Genomic DNA, 13,499 nt, shown 5'->3' on the forward strand with positions numbered 1-13,499 from the left:
GAACATATAAAAAATAAACGGGAGCTACATCACGAGCTATTGATCTACAACATAGATATGCTAATACTACCAGGTACTAAGTTCATGATAAATTAAAGTTCAATTAATCAAATTACTGTAAGAACTCCCACTTAGATAGACATCCCTCTAATCATCTAAGTGATCACGTGATCCAAATCAACTAAACCATGTCTGATCATCACGTGAGATGGAGTAGTTTTTAATGGTGAACATCACTATGTTGATCATATCTACTATATGATTCACGCTCGATCTTTCGGTCTCAGTGTTCCGAGGCCGTATATGCATACACTACTGGAATCTAGCATTTTGCCGTCTGCCTCCTCTTTGCCGTCTACCAGCTGACAGCTAAGAGGCTCTTTGTCGTCCGCTTCCACAAAGCGGATGGCAAAGAAAGGGTAGATGGCAAAAAGGCTATTTGCCGTCGGCTGCTTCTTTGCAAGAGCTAGAAGGCAGACGGCAAAGAGCCAGGTGGGCCCCACAGGGCAAGGCGTGGCTAGGTCAGATTCTTCGTCGTCTGCCTAATCTTTGTCGTCTGCCTGCTGGACCTTTGCCGTCTGCTAGCAGACGGCAAAGAAAGGGCCCAGCTAACGGTCGTCTCCCCCTTCTGCTATGCGCGCGACGGCAAAGAACGTGCCCCCACTTAGTAACGGCCGCCCCCTCTCTGTCTCTCCGGCCCCACCCCCCCCCCTCTCTCCCCTCTCTCTCACTCCACCCCGCGCCCCCAACTCACCCCCGCCCGCGCTCGCGCCGCCGCCGTCGAGCACCGCCGCTGCCCGGATGCTGCTGCCGCCCCACCCCGCCGCAGCACCACCCCGCCACCCCGGAGCCCTGCGGCCCCGTCGCCACCACCGCCCGGCGCCCCCTCCGCCCGGCCAGCGCCGCCCCGCCGCCACCCGGACGCTGCCGCCGCCCCACCCCGCCGCAGCACCACCCCGCCGCCCCGGAGCCCTGTGGCCCCGTCGCCACCACCGCCCGGCGCCCCTCCGCCCGACCGGCGCCACCCCGGAGCCCTGCGGCCCCGTCGCCACCATCGCCCGGCCAGCGTCACCCCACCGCCGAGCAACCCCGCCGCCCGGCGCCCCTGGGCCCTGCCGGCCTGCCGTAGGCCGTCCCACCCCTACCGCAGGTGAGCCCCGGCCGCACCCCTCTTCTCCTCTTTTTTCTGTTTTTTCTGGTTTTTTAGTTTAGATTACTTTTAATTTTGTTTTAGATTTAGTTTAGTTTAGATTACTTTTAGTTTGGTTTTATATTTAGTTTAGTTTAGATTACTTTTAGTTTGGTCTTAGGTTTATGTTTAGTCATGAAAAAAACTAAGAATAATTAGAAGAAGAGGAGGAGAAGAAGAATAGCTAGGTTTAGGTGTAGTTTTTTCTCCTGTTTTGTTTTAGGTTAATTAGTGCTAGGTTTAAGAAGAGGAAAAGAAGAAGAAGAAGACGAAGAAGAAGAAGAAGAAGAAGAAGAAGAAGAAGAAGAAGAAGAAGAAGAAGAAGAAGAAGAAGAAGAAGAGGAGGAGGAGGAGGAGGAGGAGAAAGAAGAAGAAGAAGAAGAAGAAGAAGAAGAAGAAGAAGAAGAAGAAGAAGAAGAAGAAGAAGAAGAAGAAGAAGAAGAAGAAGAAGAAGAAGAAGAAGAAGAAGAAGAAGAAGAAGAAGAAGAAGAAGAAGAAGAAGAAGAAGAAGAAGAAGAAAGAGGAGAGGAGGAGGAGAAGAAGAAAGCTAGAGGAGAGGAGGAGAAGAAGAATACCACCGACGCCCCGACCACCGACGCCCCGACACCTGACACCCCGACCCCGACCACCCACACCCCGACCCCGACACCCTGAGACCCCGACAATCGACACCCCGACGGCCCCCACCCCGACCCCGACCCCCGACACCCTGACACGACACCCCGACCCCGACCACCGACACCCCGACCCCGACACCTCGACGCCCTGAGACCCCAACAATCGACACCCCGACCGCCCCCACCCCGACCCCGACCCCCGACACCCTGACACCACACCCCGACCCACACCCCAACCCCGACCCCGACACCCTGACACCCCGACCCCGACACGACACCCCGGCACGACACCCCGACACCCTGAGACTCCGACAATCGACACCCCGACCCCCCACCCCGACCCCGACCCCCCACCCCGACCCCGACCCCCGACACCCTGACACCACACCCCGACACCCTGACAGCACACCCCGACCCTGACCCCGACACCCCAACACCCTGACACCCCGATCGACCCCGACACCCTGACACCACAACCACACCCCGACCCCGACCCCGACGGGGTCATATATTTGTGAATTATGAGTTAGGTTGTATATTTTTCGATTTTGTTATGCAAAACATCATATATATTTGTGTTGATCGGGTGTATTTTTATTATGTTCATGATGATGATACACTTAAATTATATACATATTATTATGTTCATGTCAGGTATCCAAATTTTTTATGTTGTACTAATTTCGTTTACTTTTTGTCATTGCAGGTGTTGACAGGATGGTGGGCAAGGGTCCAGAGCTCCCCGAGCCTCCTGCGAGCGCTACTGGGAGGGGTGGTTCCATTATTCCAGCCCAGCCCCTCCGAAGAGAGCTGCTAGACAGTATGCAAATAGCTGCGGCGGGCGCTTCTTCTTCGGCTGGGAGAGGTCGGGGGAGGACGAAGAAGGCTGGTAGAGGTGGACGTGGCAGCGGGAGAGGTAGGAAGGCTGCTACGCCTTCCTCGCCGCCACCCTCAGCTGATTCACCCGACCACAGGACTGCTCCGTCTGACGTGGACCCGTCTCGGACTCCGCTCCATGAGCCTCCGGTCGCCGATCCTTGACCCCACCAGACTCGAGTCGCCGATCCTTCGCCCCACTAGACTCATGTCGCCGATCCTTAGCCCCACGTGAGTCCGGTCCTAGAGTCTTCGTCCCAGAAGACTCCGGTCACGGGGTCTTCGTCCCAGAAGACTCCGATTCCGCAGCCTTCTTCCCACAAGACTCCGGAGGCTAGTGGCCCTACTTATGGTAGCGAGGACACCTTTTCAGATGATAGCTACAGCGACGATGAGCTGGTTGAGAAGGGCAAGAAGGTCTACAAGCGTGGCTGTACAAAGCTCCCGCCCGTGCCGATGACCCCCGACCAGAGGTGGTTGATTGCGCCTAACGGGTTGAAGTAAGTGCATTTACTATTTTTTAACCTTTTGCCTCCATGTTCCTTCAAATTAATATCTAATGCGTTGGCCTTGTCATACTGCAGGGGCTGCGTACACCCCCGTGGTGTCCGCAGGCCCAACCAGGTCCTTGGTGTGCTTTGCCGACAGCACTTCCCTGGGTGGGTCACGTTGCCCGGTGAGGGTCAGGTTCCACAACTAGCACTGAGCTGGGAGCTGTACTCGGTTGCCCCGGCCCCGCCGGAGGAGATGGTCGTTGGTGTCTTGTGCGAGACGGTGGCCGACATTGTGTTCATTCGGTTTTGGGTAATTTCTCCTTTACAGAATTAAAAATCAACACTACCTAGTGATTGTACTAATCAGTGTTGTCTTGTTTGATTGCAGACCTTCTACAGGGTTTCAGAGGGAGAGCAGGAGGCCGCGTCTATGGTTGTCAAAGCGAGTGCAAGCGCCTACTTCAGAACTTACGGCACGAGGCTCGGGTGCAGGCTGTTCGAGACTACTACGCCTCGAAGGGTATTAGGAGGGCCAAGTCGAAGTGTCGCGGCAAGTTTCTGAGTAAGGAGAAGTACATGCAGGTAATTACCTATTCTTAAGGCCTTGAACTTAGTTTTCTTGATTTGATTCGTAGGTGTAGCGCTGAAATTTCTCTTGACTCACTTAGGTGCCCCCAAGATGGTGTGTGGATAAGATGGACTATTGGGAGGCGTTGGTGGATGCGTGGTGCTCTCCCCAATGGCTAGTCGAACACCATAGGGCCAAGGATAAGCGCGACCAAATGGAAGGTGTGCCACACCATCAAGGGAGCTCCAACCTGTTTGAGTACGGGGATAACTGGGTATGTTGTTTGCTACATGATTCATGCAATTTCATTCTTCATGCTAGCATTTATCCCTTCCAAAATGACTTAATATGCTTAGTTAGTTAAAAAATGGCATAACTACCTTGGATAGTTCATTTATGACATATTTAGCTCTAAAATGACATAATAACCTTAGATAGCTCTATAAAATGACTTAATATGCTTTAGTTAGTTAAAAATGGCATAACTCATAATTAGCTCTAAAATGACATAATAACCTTAGATAGCTCTATAAAATGACTTAATATGCTTTAGTTAGTTAAAAATGGCATAACTACCTTCGATAGCTCAATAACGACCTAAACTAATCTTAGCTAGTTCATTCATGACATAATTAGCTCTAAAATGACATAATAACCTTAGATAGCTCTATAGAATGCCTAAATATGCTTTAGTTAGCTAAAAAATGGCATAACTACCTTGGATAGCTCAATAATGACATAATTAGCATACTTTGGTCAAAATGGCATAATAATCTTGGCTACCTCGAAAATGACCTAAACTTAGCTTATTTTCCTCGAAAATGACATAATAACCTTACTTAGCTCCAAAATGACCTATTTACACAGCAATATCATTCTTCATGCTAGCTTGAGCCCTTAACTAATATTTTGTTCCTCTCTCTCAGGCGCACCACCACAAGAAGCATGTGCCAAATCTGTTCGACCTCTATGGCATGGCCCATATGGCCCCGTACAAGAAGGCCAAGCCATTCACGGAGTCTGACCTAGATCATCCAGAGAGCTTCACCAACATCTCCTCCCACCACAAGCTTGTGAAGTATAGAGACGAGGGGAAGGCGAGGAAAGGGGAGGACTTTAACCCGAGCCAGGATCCTTTTGATACAGAGCTGGTGATGATATCTGGTGGCGGGAGGTCCCATGGCTCTCAAGCCATTGATGATGGACTGATACGTTGTCCTAGGACTCTCCCGCAGATCAAGAAGCGCCTGAGTAGCTCTGATCCTGAGATAACGCCTCGTGCACGGCCCGCGGAGCTCGCCATGGCGGTTAGTTATACGGACTCTCTCACCTTTCCTCCATTACATTGTGTGTGCGTCCGTCGATGATTACAATGCTAACGAGGAGTGGTGTGTTGCAGGCATTGGTTGAGAAAGAGAGATTGAAGACCCAGGCATTTTTGGAAAAGGCAAAAAGGGAGGCGGCGGAGAGGGAGAGGGAGTTGGAGGAGAGGATGGTTAAGCTGTTGCAGGAGGAGAGGAACCTGAACGAGGCGTCTAACTGGGCCCTATACGAGATCATCATGGTACGTTTCTCGTGCATATTAGCCCAATCATGCACGTAATGTTCGCATTACAAACTAATATGACTGACTCGTGAGAACCGAATGTGCAGACCATGTGCGAGAAAAACGGTCAGGCCCCTCCGCCGATGCCCCAGATTGCTCCAGCGACCACGGTGAGTTTGATTTGAATGGTCGTTAGTTACTACTATTCACATTTCAGTTTGCATCATGCTAACGAGACATTATTGGAAATGATCTTTGGTGCAACATGGCTCCCCACAAGCATCGACCAATCCTTCTGCGTCTGCCAATGCCGGAACCCCGACCGGTCCTTCACCTCCGTCTGCCACCGGCGCAGCCCCGACCATTCCTACACCTCCGTGATAACGGTATTTTTCTTCTTATTTAGCCTGTTTAGTCCATTTTTGACATAATTTAGCCTATTTAGTCCACAAATGACATAATAAGATGAAGAAAATCAAGGAAGAGGAAGGAAAGAAGGAATAGGAAGAAAAGAAGAAGTTCTTCTTCTTCATTTCTTCTTCTTCTTCTTCTTTTCCTCCTCTTACTTGTTTTTATTCGTAAATGGCATAATAACCTTTCTAACCTCATAAATGTCATATACTTAGCTTGTTGTCCTCTAAAATGACACAATAAGCTTAGGTAGGTCAAAAATGGCATAATTAGCTAGGTTAGCTCAAAAATGGCATTTTTCTTCTTATTTAGACTATTTAGTCCATTTATGACATAATTTAGCCCATTTAGTCCACAAATGACATAATAAGATGAAGAAAATCAAGGAAGAGGAAGAAAAGAAGAAGAAGAAGAAGAAGAAGAAGAAGAAGAAGAAGAAGAAGAAGAAGAAGAAGAAAAAGAAGTAGAAACTTCTTCTTCTTCTAGCTTCTTCTTCTTCTAGTTTTCTTCTTCTTCTTCTTCTTCTAACTTTCTTGTTTCCCATTTTGCAAATTTAATTCACTATATGGAAGCTTGCATGGATGGAGTGCTTATTTCCATGTTCTTCTTTTCGTTTGTATCGAAGAATAATGTGGAACTTGTTATATGGATACATGGAACAATGTGTTGGATGAACATTGTGATATTACTATAATATGTATGGATGGAACTGTGTTTCTTATGTATGTATGTATGTTGTCATGGATGGAGCTATGTGTTGGATACATCATATGTCTGTTGTGCCTGTGAAAAAAAATATGTATATCTGTGTGTGAATTCCTGTGAAATTAAATGGATATAAATAAAAACAGGGGATATATAGCCTCTTTGTCGTCTGCTAGCGGACGGCAAAGAGCTTTGCCGTCTGCTAGCAAACGACAAAGAGGACACGTGGCAGCTACCTGTAGAAACTGGGAACACTGGCTGCCTATTTGGTCACTTTGTCGTCTGCTGGAGGACGACAAAGAACTTTGAATCTTTGCCGTCTGCTGGCAGACGGCATAGCTAGCCATGTGGCAGCTTCCCAGTGCTGGCCTAGCTGAGCTCTTTGCCGTCTGTCAGCGGGCGGCAAAGAGCGTCGTTAACCCCCTAACGGCTCTCACCCCACCCCACTACTGTCCGTTATCTTTGCCATCTGCCGGCCTCGGATGGCGGACGACACAATCCTTTGTTGTTCGTTTCTAAGAAGTGAACGGCAAAGAAGGCCTTTGCTGGCACGTGTTCAGACGGACAGTTTGCCGTCTGCTGGCAGACGGCAAAGAAGTTTGCCGTCCATGATCTATGCCTTTGCCGTCTGCCACGGCAAGAAGCTGATTCCAATAGTGATATGCTAGGCTCGTCAAGTTTAACCCGAGTATTCTGCGTGTGCAAAACTGACTTGCACCCGTTGTATGTGAACATAGAGCTTATCACACCCGATCATCACGTGGTGTCTCGGCACGACAAACTGTCGCAACGGTGCATACTCAGGGAGAACACTTATACCTTGAAATTTAGTGAGAGATCATCTTATAATGCTACCGTCATACTAAGCAAAATAAGATGCATAAAGGATAAACATCACATGCAATCAATATAAGTGATATGATATGGCCATCATCATCTTGTGCCTTTGATCTCCATCTCCAAAGCACCGTCATGATCACCGTCGTCACCGGCTTGACACCTTGATCTCCATCAAAGCATCGTTGTCGTCTCGCCAACTATTGCTATCACGACTATCGCTACCGCTTAGTGATAAAGTAAAGCAATTACATGGCGATTGCATTGCATACAATAAAGCGACAACCATATGGCTCCTGCCAGTTGCCGATAACTTTGTTACAAAACATGATCATCTCATACAACAATTTATATCATCACGTCTTGACCATATCACATCACAGCAAGCCCTGCAAAAACAAGTTAGACGTCCTCTACTTTGTTGTTGCAAGTTATACGTGGCTGCTACGGGCTTCTAGCAAGAACCGTTCTTACCTATGCATCAAAACCACAACTTGGTATAGTGATTGCTTTTTGATCTTCAGAAAGAACCCTCTTCATTGAAACCGGTTCAACTAAAGTGCGAGAGACAGACACCTGCCAGTCACCTTTAAGCAACGAGTGCTCGTAACGGTGAAAACAGTCTCGCGTAAGCGTACGCGTAATGTCAGTCCGGGCCGCTTCATCTCACAATACCGCTGAACCAAGTAACAACTAGTAACGGCAAGCAATATGTATATACCCACGCCCACAACTCCTTTGTGTTCTACTCGTGCATATAACATCTACGCATAAACCTGGCTCTGATACCACTGTTGGGGAACGTAGTAATTTCAAAAAAATTCCTACGCACACGCAAGATCATGGTGATGCATAGCAACGAGAGGGGAGAGTGTTGTCTACGTACCCACGTAGACCGTAAGTGGAAGCGTTATGACAACGCGGTTGATGTAGTCGTACATCTTCACGATCGACCGATCCTAGCACCGAAAGTACGGCACCTCCACGATCTGCACACGTTCGGCTCGGTGACGTCCCACGAACTCACAATCCAGCAGAGTGTCGGGGAAGAGCTTCGTCAGCACGACGGCATGATGACGGTGATGATGAAGCTACCGTCGCAGGGCTTCGCCTAAGCACTACGATGATATGACCGAGGTGGATTATGGTGGAGGGGGGCACCGCACACGGCTGGAAACAATCAACTTGTGTGTCTATGGGGTGCGCCCTGGCCACGTATATAAAGGATGGAGGGAGGAGGAGGCCGGCCCTCATAGGGCGCGCCCAAAGTTTGGAGTCTTACTAGGACTCCCTAGTCCTAGTAGGATTCCACCTCCCACATGGAATAGGAAAAAGGGAAGGGAGAAGGAGAAGGAAGGAAGGGGGCGCCCCCTTTCCCTAGTCCAATTCGGACCAGTCCATGGGGAAGGGGCGCAACCACCCTTGAGGCCTTTCTCTCCTTTCCCGTATGGCCCATTAAGGCCCAATACGAATTCACGTAACTCTCCGGTACTCCAAAAAATACTCGAATCACTCGGAACCTTTTCGATGTCCGAATATAGCCTTACAATATCTTTACATCTCGACCATTTCGAGACTCCTCATCATGTCCCCGATCTCATCTGGGACTCCGAACAAACTTCGGTCATCAAATCACATAACTCATAATACAAATCGTCACAGAACGTTAAGTGTGCGAACCCTACGGGTTCGAGAACTATGTAGACATGACCGAGACTCATCTCCGGTCAATAACCAATAGCGGAACCTGGATGCCCATATTGGTTCCTACATATTCTACAAAGATCTTTATCGGTCAAACCGCATAACAACATACGTTGTTCCCTTTGTCATCGGTATGTTACTTGCCCGAGATTTGATCGTCGATATCTCAATACCTAGTTCAATCTCATTCCCATTTCTTGCATGGGACCTAAGCATGCACCCAAGGACACAGATTTGATTTTTCAGCCAATTTATATGCACTGGAGCATGCGCATGTAGTTCAAATTTGAATTATGCACATAAATTCATTAAAAATACAGTTAATGCATAAAAATGTCCAAACAAACCCCGAAAAATCACAAAAATTCACACAACACTCCTGTTGTTCTATGTTGACACGAGAAAAAAAATTGTAAGCAATAATAGGCAATGGATATCGTTTCGTCCCCAAAGGTGGGACGTTCCCTACCGAAAACAATCATGCTTGTTGTGAGAAGCTCCGGTTTGTGAGAAGCATATACCCAAACCTGCCCCAAATGGGACAAAATTTTTACCACGGCATGTTGATGTCGCTCCATGATAGCATGCCAAGTTTCAAGAATTTCAGACGAGTTTTGTATTTACTAAAATTTAAAAACCAGGCATCTCAATGTATTGCCGGCAATCAACGGTGCCCTGGTGTTTGAAATTCATTCCCATTTCTTGCATGGGACCTAAGCATGCACCCAAGGACACAGATTTGATTTTTCAACCAATTTATATGCACTGGAGCATGCGCATGTAGTTCAAATTTGAATTATGCACATAAATGGATTGAAAACTCACTTAATGCATAAAAATGTCCAAACGAACCCCGAAAAATCAAAAAATTCACACAACACTCCTGTTGTTTTATGTTGACACGAGAAAAAAAATTAAAAGCAATAAGAGGCAATGGATATTGTTTCGTCCCCAAAGGTGGGACCTTCCCTACCGAAAACCATCATGCTTGTTGTGAGAAGCTCCGGTTTGTGAGAAGCATATACCCAAACCTGCCCCAAATGGCACAAATTGTTTACCACGGCATGGTGATGCCACTCCATGATAGCATGCCAAGTTTCATGAATTTTAGACAAGTTTTGGATTTACTAAAATATAGAAACCAGGCATCTCAATGTTTTGCCGGCAATCAACGGTGCCATGGTGTTTGAAATTCATTCCTATTTCTTGCATGGGACCTAAGCATGCACCCAAGGACAAAGATTTGATTTTTAAATGAATTTATATGCACTGGAGCATGTGCATGTAGTTCAAATTTGAATTATGCACATAAATGCATTGAAAACTCACTTAATGCATAGAAATGTCCAAACGAACCTTGAATAATTCCAATTCTTTTATGATCACTGCAGATAAGAGGTCTAGCAATTCAAACACCGTACATGGTCGCTGTGACCCCATTATCTAATTCAAATCAAGACGAAAAATCAAGTAGATCCCACACAGTTTATTATAACCAATCATGTGAGATGTAGCACAAAATATCTTCGGACTATGTCTGAATAAGGGACCGTGTCTGATAACACTTTGCGCGCCGGTTTTTTGGCTAAAGCGATTCCAAATTTTCGGCTTCCGCGGAAATATCTACCTCCCCGCCCCCTCCCCCTTACCAAAAGCCACATTTCCCCTCTTTCCGCCTTCCTTTCCAAGTTGAAACCTTCACTCCTTGCTTGCAGCGCCGCCGCCTCCTCGCCGGCGACCCTCCTTCATGCTGCTCGGCCTCGCCTATCCAGGCTGGTAATCCACACCCGACCCCCATCCTCCTCCTCCTTCCACATCCCACATGCCCCGACCGCCGGCGCGAGCGCGACACCTTCAACCCAAATCACCGACCCCTCCACCAAATAAGCGCCGGCCTAAGCCATGGTGCACGCAGTATAGCCAGGACCTCAAGGAGCATTTGGCAGCGGAGAAGCAAATCGCGGCTACACGCGCGGATGAGGTCGCGATGGCTGCCATTCGTGCCGACCCCCAAATCTTGGAGGAGCACCTTGCCGTCGAGGCCACCGTTGACGCCTCGCGCGCCGACGCCGCGGCGCGGTTGGCTGCTTTAAACGACAGTCCGTGGCGTTTTCTTGAGGCCACCGTCGGTGCCTTCGACAAAAACTACGATGTGTTTTCTCAGCGTGCACGTGCTTACCTCATCTCGAGAGCCAGCGGGTTGGTGCCCGGAGCGGCTCAGGCAACTCACCACTACAACGAGGGCACCCACGATGCGGAGGCCTCGCCCTCTTCCATGCCCAAGGAGCCAATCGTCATTGATATCTCCGACAATGAGGAGTAGCTTGTCTTATTAGCTCACTATAAGGACCCATGTTCAGTTTGCTAGCTACTGCCTTTCCTTAACAAATTCTAGTGAATTGTGCTATCTACTTTTACCATGCAATCTTCTGCTATAGTGTATATGTTCTATATGCCGTGCAATGTGGTGTTCAATTAACTGCTTGGTTCAATTCTGCAAATGTGATGTTCAATTCTTCAGGGTGCAATATTTCCCAGTTGTTAAGCATGATTGGTTTGGTTAACTGTCTGATATTCTATTAGGAGTATGTTATATTGTTCAATTTGTGTTTAGTTAACTTCTTGGTTCATTTGTTATGGCTTGGTGCACTTGTTGTGGTGTTTTGTTAACTGCTTGGTTCAATTCTACAACGCGATGTTCAATTGTTGTGGCTGCATTCTGTTATTGTATACCATGTGAGGAATAAATCAAATTTGGCGTACTAAATACATGAGAAACAAATACAATTGCTATATTTCCAAGTTGTTAAGCATGCTTGGTTTGGTTAACTGTCTGATCTTCTATTAGGAGTATGTTATATTGTGCAATGTGGTGCTCAGTTAACGTTTGGTTCATTTGTTGTGGTGTTTAGTTAACTGCTTGGTTCAATTCTGCAATGCGATGTTCAATTGCTGTGGCTGCATTCTCTTATGGTATACCATGTGAGGAATAAATCGAATTTGGCTGTACTAAATACATGAGAAACAAATACAGTTGCTATATTTCCAAGTTGTTAAGCATGCTTGGTTTGTTTAACTGTCTGATCTTCTATTAGGAGTATATTATATTGTGCAATGTGGTGCTCAGTTAACGTTTGGTTCACTTGTTGTGGTGTTTAGTTAACTGCTTGGTTCAATTCTGCAATGCGATGTTCAATTGTTGTGGCTGCATTCTGTTATTGTATACCATGTGAGGAATAAATCAAATTTGGCTGCACTTAATACATGAGAAACATATACAAGTGCTATATTTCCTAGTTATTAATCATGCTTGGTTTGGATAAATGGGTTGTCCATGTGTCTTGAATTAATCTGATGAATCTGCAATGTGCCTATTTATCATCAACATATTTTACTGATATCATGTGAACCCTTACTTAACCTGATGACTAACTACCTTATATGTGTTGCAGGGAAACAATGGGAAGCACTGAGGTTTACAAGATGGTACTAACTATTATACCTTGCCTTTTTATATTCCTTTGCCCCATTTCCAATATAGAGAAGATATTTATGCACATCCTTGTTTTCAGGCTTCACTGATGATTACCTCTCAAACCATCTCTGTGGTCAGGAGGCGAGGAAAGTTTTCATACAACACCCACGGTTCAATATTGAAGTGTTCCTGAAGAGGTCGAAGGATGGACGGTCAATCATCCACAGGCACTGGCCTAAAGTTGCAAAGACCTTCAACATGAATGAAGGCTCAATATTTGCCTTCGCTTCAGCAGTTTTCTAGATGAGATGCATCTCTCTATGTACCGTCTATGATGCTAATTTCGAAAGGTTCTAGATGTTGCATGTGAAACTTGTTGCTGATGTAGTTGTGTAATGGGGTAGCTGAGTGCTGAAGCTATATCATGTTGTACTCCGATGTATTTCAATTATGAAATCCTGCTTCCTTAATGTGGAAATGGAATATATTATGTGCTTAATATGAATGTCAATTAGATTAGTAAATGGATTATTAATAATAGGGCAATTAGCCCGCTAATTGGCCAAGTAGCTTGCTAATTGGGTTTTCCTATTGCAAACGGTTAATGAGAAACCATCGTGGGCGATGACCTCAGGCAACGCACACAGTTTCTAGGAATAAACCGTGTTGGATCAATGAACAATCACACACGGCATTCTCTTCAAAACTGTTTGTGTTACGCCACCTTGCGCAAATGTTTTCCTTGTAGTGACTGTGTGGAATATATATACGAACAGAAACGTTTAGTGGTGACTGACTGTGTGGGATGTACTTACGACCGGAAATGATTTTTGCATGTATAATTGTATTTTTTTAGCACTACTGTACGTATTTCTGTATTTGAGTGCTCGCCGGTCGCACACGACCTCATTTTGCCGAGCGTGTGTGCCAGGAGGGCATATCCCCAACGGTTTCTGGGTCGTGTGGGAAGGACCCCCCTATCGCCCACACTCACTTGGCGACGGTTCTGAATGCCATCGCGGAAAGGGGTTAAAAACCGTTTGTTTAGGACCAACGTGTACCAGTGGGTGCACTTAA

This window comes from Triticum aestivum, chromosome 5D (assembly GCF_018294505.1).
Source record: "Triticum aestivum cultivar Chinese Spring chromosome 5D, IWGSC CS RefSeq v2.1, whole genome shotgun sequence".
In the NCBI taxonomy this organism is placed as follows: Eukaryota; Viridiplantae; Streptophyta; class Magnoliopsida; order Poales; family Poaceae; genus Triticum; species Triticum aestivum.